The following is an 8,590-nucleotide window of genomic DNA, read 5'->3' as shown; positions in this document are numbered from 1 at the left end:
CTTTTGTTTTAGGGTTTTTTTTTTTAGAGTGGAAAATGTATTTCTTTTCCAGATATTTTTTTCTCTTAAGTAATCACTCAGGTTGCAGCAATGCTGGCACCTCTGTTACTTCTTCTTGAAAGACATGTTGATGCAAGTAGTGTAAGTATTTGGTGGAGAATTGGGTGCCTTCCCCCACCCCCAAAACAGTCTAACAGTGGTTTTTCTCCTTTTGAGAAAGAGGATGACATAAAATATTTTACATAAAATATTTATGGTTACAATAATGTTGAAGTCTTAAGGGAATTGTGTAAATACATTCCTACTTAAAATTGTGAGTAGTAAGAATAATATGGAAAAAACAGGAATGCAGGCATATCCCACACCGTGGTAAAAGCTTGCTACTTTGCCATAGTCACAATTCCAGTTCTTTCATTTGCAGAGGGAATCCTTTCTTGTTTTGTATGATCTTACTATAGCTGTAAATACTACAAAGCAAATATTTTTGTGCTAATTGTCTCTAAAGTGCTAGGCACACCTTTTATGCTATGTAAATGACTGATGTGAATGAAAACATGCAGCAAGCAGGAGCCACCTTGTTAAAAATGCTCGAGAAGTGATTAATGATGACTATCTTTCTGACTCATAAGATCTAATGCTGAGGGGAATGTTTGTGATTCATTACCCAAATCCCTTTGGAAGTCTTAAGGAGATATTCACATATATTTCAGTGTAAGTGCAATCTTTTTATTATTTACTATATTTTAATAAGCACCATTCACACTTCAATGTGTACTACATAAAGGTAGTCTATTTTAATTGGAACTAATTAAGTATCAAAGAAAGGAGAAGCTACATATAAGTTTAAAAATAGCTTTCAGGGAAAAAAGATTGAGATGAACATGTTCAAACTGCTACTGAGCTGAAGACCTAGCCCTAGCATTGTAGTTTCCTCCCCTTTATGCTACTTGCTGCATGAGAGGGGGAGAACTTGTCCCATCTCAGTGCCTGGGAGGGGAAGAACATTTCCCATCCTCTCTGATCTAGCCTACAGCAAAGTCTGGAGTGGAGAAAGTACTCTCTTCCTTCTCCATTGCTTCCAACCACTAAACTCTAGTTGTAGGAAATTAAGGAAAAGTGAAAGTTTCAAGGGAAGATTTTAATTTTAGATTCATTTTTAGTGTCTTATAGGAAGTACTCTCAGATTGTCGATTTATAGAGGAGTTTGAGGTTCTGCCAGCTTCCTCTTTTGATATCCTAATGAACAAGTTGTTTATTTTCATGCTTTCTCTGTCTTCACCTGGAAGCCTCTTGGGGGTAAGAATATTCTGCTAGTACCCTCCTTCAGGTTTGAGGTTACTGTGTCTAAAGTAAGAAGGAAAAAAATCTCAAAGGCACCTCCTTCCTTAAACCTCCTCTGCTGCTTCATTTTCCAACAACAAGCTCCTGCTCCTTCATGTCTTTTCAGGGAAGAAGTTTGGCTAAAGGAGAGCAACATGGGTATCTTACACCAAAATACATTCCCAACCCTCCTCCAGGGATGGTTTTGGCAAGAGACTTCTAGGGCTAAGGGGGCAATCTCTGCTGTATTCCAATGATTAGGCATGCTACCTGGTTAACTGAAGTGGAGGATAGGGAGCTGTGCAGGACTTGTGACTGTGTTTAGCTCTCTCAGATGCAGGATGCCCATGCAGAGTGCTTTGCATCTCTCAGCTTTCAGTGTATCAGGTGTGCCCTCACAGACACTTGGCTTATTAGGCTGCTGAGGCAGCTCCTGCTGACCAGTGCCCTGGGTTGTAAAATAGTACATGATTAATAACACTCCTTACCTCACCAGGAATATGGTTGTTGAGTAGCTGTGAAATGAGTTGTGTTTTCAGTAAAAAAGTGTATATCCCAATTATTTTGCTTAAAGAAAGTCCAGAAAAGAAGTTTATGTGATGTGTAAAATAATTTCAGAGAGTGGTTTCTTTAGAGCTCTCTGCAGGGATGGTTTTGGGTACTGTCTGAAAGAACTAGATAAGGGGAAAAGTAGTTTCATCTGCTTTGAGGTTTCTGCTGGAGTAAACCCCAGAGATGAAGAAACCTAGTAGAGGTGTTAAATGCCACCTAGAACCTGTTTAATCCTGCTAAATTTAAGGGCTAGCATGCTGGGTTACATCTGTCTGCTTGCAGAAATCCACAGAGCTGCCTTCAGATAACATAGATGGAGACTTGTCTATAGATGGAGACTTGTCTAGATGGAGACTTATTGCAAGCTGGTCAAAACTTATCCCAGCTGTTCTGTCCTTTGGGATGTCAGCAATCTTCTGTACTGCCCAGAATGTCATCCATGCCGAGTGTGACTCCCTGCCTTTCCCCTTGCGGCCAGAGAGGGCTCTACAGAAGCAAGCTCGCTGTTTTTCAATAAAATTGTTTGAAGGTTCCCTTCACACTCAGGCAGTGCCTTCCTGCTTGCTTGCTCATGCAAATAGGTGCTGGCTTCCAGAGGGCACTGGGGCCTTCTGTTTGATGTCTGTATGTTGAAGTTTCAGTCAATCATTCTAGAAGCCTAACTGTTCCTCCTGCAACAGTATTTTTACTTTAAAACATGCACACACTTTCCCCACATAAATAATTTTGCATACAAAAGTTTAACTTTTTTGTACTCTTTAGCAATGACTGTGGGGTTTTTAATACTTTAGAGTAGATAAGGGTAAATCTTGAACTTGTAAATTTTTTTTCCTTGAGTTTTTTTTTTTTTTTTTTTTTTGCTAATCAGTATTTAAACTACTCATTTCCCAAAGTATTTTAATAAGTAATTAAATTAATTAGCTGAAATATGTTGAATCCCGTTGCTTCTCATTATGTACCTTTTATATATGCATACCTGTATATGTACTCATACCTAGGTATGCCAGTGAAATAAATAAATTCCAGTAAAAGAACAATGAATACCTAAATGAGGATGAAACCCCTCATATTTCAGTTCCCTGTCCTACACAGAAGACATTCCAATAGCCTGCAGCTTGGGATGAACTTAGCCTGATTTTTCTTGCAATGCCATAAAAAAAAAAATCTTCTTAGCACCCGTTTTCACGAGCAGCAGAGATGGGGTGGCTGTCTTGCACCCTCAACCAGGGGCATTCCAAGTGCCTGCTCCAGCCCTAAAATAAACAAAACCATGGCCATGGGCCTGCTTTACAGCAGCCAGTCCTTTGTCCCTCCAGAGCCACCAGCTGTAAGCCTGGCATAAGCACATAGGTACACACACAGATACATAGATATATACACCCTCTGTTCTGTAACTGACATCAAGGAATCCCACCTCAGCATCTCCTGAAGCTTGGGACTGGGACATATGTGCTCAGTAATGGATTGCTTTCTCAAAATAACCTGTGACTGTGCAAACACTTGTAATGATAAATATCAAAATATATATGATAATTACAGAAGGAAGGAATATAGAAATGTACTCAAAGATATCAAAATGCTCCCTATTTGGTTTTCCATAGAATGCTTTCTCTGTGCACCAACATTAGGAAGATACAAAACAAAGTTATTTTAGTCCAGTTTTCAGGCACCAGCCTCTTTCTAATAGGAAAAAATGCTAATTCTTCTCTACCTACTACAAAAATTACCTTATAAGACAAGATGTTTATAAGAGGTTGCAGAGGTCAGACAAAAGTTATCTTTAGTAAAATCTCCCTCTCTCTTAGGGTCACTGCTCTTCCACTGAAGACTTTCATGTGGCTAATGTAACAATTGCTTGCATTAATTTATGACCTCAAAGATACTCATCACTTAGAGTGCAATTGGACTTGAGAAACTTTTAGTTCAAGTACTCTTATAGCCCAGGAACAAAGGGATGCTGATAAGAACAATTAATGAATTCAGTGAAGGAGTTTTTGGGTAGTGAGAGAGGAATGCTCTTATCTCCTCAGCTGTGTACTACTGTGTACACCAGCTGAGTTTAAAATAAATGTTTTACTAATTCCTGGTTATTTTTCCCTAAGTAGGTCATGCTTTTTGCTGGAGCAACCTGATATTGCTCCACTGACTGGAAAGGAGCTGTGCCCATTTGCAGCTGGGGGGAACCGGCACAATTTCTTTGTGCCACGGTTACTCCATGAGATGAGGCATGCACTGCTGAGCAGAGCACATGAGATCTACCTGGAATTTCATTGCCAGAGGAAAACCAGCATTAGTAACATGCATGATCAGTTATGAGCTATCCATGATGAGCAGAGGGCATAGTGTTTTCTGAAAGGAAATAGAGATGTACAGCTATGATTAAACTTTGTGTTTGTTACTGTAATGCAAATCAATTTGGTGAACTTTGGCTTGTGATTGCTGTCCTATTTCTAGGTAAATTAATTTGATGTTTTATTACTTTATCCATGTGAGAAGATCTACAAATGCAAGCTGTTTGAATTGTGCTGCATGACTTTACTGGAAGTAACCTGCCTTCTTAGACTGTAAAACCAAGGACTGTCTGCTGAAAACCACGATCAGGATCTCTTGGAGTTTCCTCTACCCCATCCAGCAAAGGCTGGAAGGAAGATTGGTTTGATTGAAAGGTCTGATTGATGGAAGGAGGACTGAGCAAGGAATCCTGAGAAACTGTAGACAATGAGTGATGATCCCTGACTGTGAAGTACTCTTGCCTGCTTTGGAGCCTGAAGAAGCCTCAAGAAGAGGGCTGATCCAGCCACCCCCTCTTTACCCTGGTCTGGATGCCACCTCCCTTGTCCCCTTCTTATCCTTTGGTGATGGAGAAGAGGAAGTTAACTAATGGAAGCCCAACTCCTAGGACCACCTAAACCAGCACTGGTGGAGCAGTGGGTCTGCCAGGACATTCTCAAATGAAGTTCTTCCATCCTTGGTTTTCAGTGCCTGCCAGGTGTCCTGTTGGTGTTCTGCTGTCAGCTGTACCCTTTTGTGCTTTCAGGTTTCCCCAAGGCTACCCACAGCTGAGGATGAAGGGCATGACTCAGTGCTCTCTGCCTGAGCCCCACAGATGGCTACAGGCTTTGTGCACATTGCTCTGCATGTCAAAAAGATCAAGTTTGAAAACAAAGGCTGCTGAGACTCAGAGTAGCCACAAACCCAATTGTTCCTGCTCCCCTCTGTAGAGCACCATCCAGTGGCACCTGCTGAAGCAGGATTGCCACAGCCACCAGCCGGTCAGAGCAGGGTGATCTCCAGCTCTGCTCTCCACAGGAGTCTTTCCAGGTACACTGGCTCAAGTGTTTTGTACAACGAGTTAGTGTGAGCTAAAAAGGAAGCAAGGAAACCCTAAGATTTCCTCTCTCCTTCCCCCCTTCCATTGCCTGGGTTGGTGTGATCTTCCTGGAAACCATCCAGCCTTTGAAAGCAGCAGTAGGTTGGCCTCAAAAAGGGTCAAAAAGTCAAGTAAGGGTTGACCACAGCTGGTTGCTGCAGCATCTCTGAATGTGCCCTTTCAGTGTGTGGAAGCAGCTAGTACAAAAGGTGGCTGTTGGGGTCTGTAACTTGCAGCATTTCCTGTGGCAAAGAGAAGGAAAGGCCTTAGGAGTTTTTTTCTAAATTTAAAGCATACCCTGGCAAAGCTTCTCTCATAAAACCCATGATAAAAACGACTCATTCCCACCTCTCCCTTGCAAAGAAATTATCTGATTCTTGGCTACTAACATGTAACTCTCTTCTGCACAAATATGAAGCAGTAATGTGTCCATTTTTATACAAGCAGGGAACCTCATTTCAAAACCAAGACAAAATTCATTTATAGGTATAATATTTATTACCTTCACAGGAAACTGTATTTTCTCCTGGGTCTGGCATTTACCAACGGAGTGGGCTCAGATTTAGTTGCTGAAATGTGCATTGCCAAAGAAATAACCCAGGAGATCTTACCTGATATGTCTTATGGTCCCACTATTGAGCTCTTGAGCTTTTGGTGAACTTTCCTTTCTGAACTCAACCTTCTTATCCTGGTGGGACTGAGATTTCTCCCCAGAACCACAGCACTGCTGTGGTGATTGAGGTCAGCCCCTGCTCTCTTCTTCCACAGAGGATCTCAGCTGCATTCTGGGAATGGCAGGGAAATGCATGGTGGTATTGCACAGAGGTCCCTAGGCAAAGTATGAAAATGGAGGGAGAGGAGAGAGAAGAAAGACACTGCTCACCATCCCTAGGATGTTTAAAACAGTAAGCTGATAATGGCTAATAGAAGAACAAAAGCTAAACTTTCTGGTTTAGCCTGGTGTTTGGTCCATGGATAATCTTCAAAGAAGAGCTACGAGATTTAAAAGGAATTAAGCTCTGGGAAATGTTAAATCTGGCACATCTGGTTTACAAAGGGGTTTGTTGTTTTTTTTTTTCTGTATGCTGCTGTGTTTTCATTTTTTGTTGGAGCGCCAAAGGCAATTCTCTGTCAAATGTAGACTCTTGACCTTCTAGTCAGGATGACAAGAAAGTCATCCCAGGGTGTGTCCACACCTGTCAGACAATATTAGGCACAAAATAGAGCTGTCTGTCTTCTTTAGCTAAAATGGTTTCACAAATAGTTCATAAATGCCTGTCTTCACAGAGAAGTGCCTTATTATCTTGGTGCACTCAATATTGAGATTGATGACAACTGGGGTCATTGGTTAAACTGTCTAATCTTGGCAAGCCAAGGCAAAGAGAAGAGGCAGGAGAATAGCATGGTAGCTGCTTAAAATTACCTGCAAGAGAGATCAGTCCTGAGAGCAGGCAGGGCTAGTGAGGAAACTGGCAGGCCTTTGCTGTGACTCACCCATTATTAGATCTGCTGCATGGAGACACTGTCTCACAGACATGGCTGTACTTGAGGATCAACACTTGGGACACTGGGCAGGTTTACCTCGGCTCCCATAAAATAAAAGCAGAGCTTGCAACTGTAATTACAGCCATTACAGAAGGCCTAATACAAGGGAGCAATGTTCAGGAGATGGGAGCCAAATTGCTGTTTATGCAAAAGGCTTAGTTATAATGAAGGGCTATTAAACCAGGAATAAATTCTCTTACATCCACCCCACCACCCCTTTCACCAATTCCTTGTTGCCGAAGGGGACCTGAAGGTGAGCATCTAGCCCATCAGCATTCACATTTGTCCCTTTGCTCTGAGTGAAATGAAAATGATGGAGGAGTGAAGAAGCTAGCTGGTGGCTGGCTGACACTGTAACCTGAATGTGTGCCAGTTCTTGGCACTTGCCCGACAGGCACAAAACAGTGCTGGAAGAGCTGTGGCAGGTCCTGTTGGAGGAGGGATCTGTTACCTCCTCCTCTGTGCATTTGCTGGGCTATTCCATCACTCTTCACCAGTTAAAAGAACAAAAGGGAATGTTTTTCAGCAGTGTAACAGGTATTGGTCTGCTTTAAAAAGTAATAGTTGTGTGTTGTAGGCAGCTGTAACGTGCCTGTTGCTCTCATATTTGTAAACCAAGCATGGCTTTGACTGAGCCTAGTTCATCAAGAGCAAGCAACTTAAGGCCTGAAGTGAAAAGAGAATTGAGGTTGTTGAATAGAGGAAAATGAATAAGAAATTTCTGTAAAGGAAAAAGAGGAGGAAAAAAGCCATAATGGTAAATTTATTTCTCAGGGATACTATAGTAGGAGTCCTAGTAAAATATATGTATTGTATAAGTGGCCTTGCCCTAATCCTAGTTGTTCTAAATGGGCTGCAGCTGTGATGTCCTTAATTGGGTGGCAGCTGTGGCCAATGAAGATAACTGGGATAAAAGGGGGCTGGCCAGTCAGGGAGAGCCTTGGAGGAGCCCTGATGAAGAAGCAGGAACAGCACTGCTGTGAAGAGCTGTGTGTGAGAAAACCACCCAGAAGGTATGGGACTTGAGAAATATGATAACAGCAATATGAATACAACAAGTGGTGACCCTGATGTGATAGAAGATAGGACAGCCGAGAGCTGTGGAGGAAACATGGCCTTTGAGTTGAAGAGCTGTGACAGCCAGGAGCTGTGAGAATATGGCCTTTGAACAAGGGGCTGTGTGTGTTGTAAGTGGCCTTTGAGTCATGGGGAAATGTATGTATTGTACTTTAATATCTGTGTTGTATTTGAATATCTGTAAGTAAAAGAAAAGGGGGAAATATAGTAGGAGTCCTAGTAAAATATATGTATTGTACAAGTGGCCTTGCCCCAATCCTAGTTGTTCTAAATGGGCTGCAGCTGTGATGTCCTTAATTGGGTGGCAGCTGTGGCTAATGAAGATAACTGGGATAAAAGGGGGCTGGCCAGTCAGGGAGAGCCTTGGAGGAGCCCTGATGAAGAAGCAGGAACAACACTGCTGTGAAGAGCTGCTTGTGAGAAAACTACCCAGAAGGTATGGGACTCGAGAAATATGATAACAGCAATATGAATACAACAGGATACTTTGTCCCTTCCCCGAGGCATTGGTATCAAGTGAGAAAATCCCACAAATTGAATTGGTATCCTGATCAAGAAAAGGCATAGATGAGTTAAAAACATGCTGATTTGTTGGTTGGTGGCTGGAGAAGAGGCAAGAAGAGTAGAGAATCAAAACCCAAGATGGGCATGTTATCCAACATTCTTTGCTGCCTCCAGTCTTTCCCTACCAGCAAAGACTATGGTAGGGGTTAGCTCTGCTTCCTA

Source organism: Melospiza melodia, chromosome 5 (genome assembly GCF_035770615.1).
Source record: "Melospiza melodia melodia isolate bMelMel2 chromosome 5, bMelMel2.pri, whole genome shotgun sequence".
Lineage (NCBI taxonomy): Eukaryota > Metazoa > Chordata > Aves > Passeriformes > Passerellidae > Melospiza > Melospiza melodia.
The sequence above is the reverse complement of the archived record's forward strand: the minus strand, read 5'-3'. Positions refer to the sequence as shown.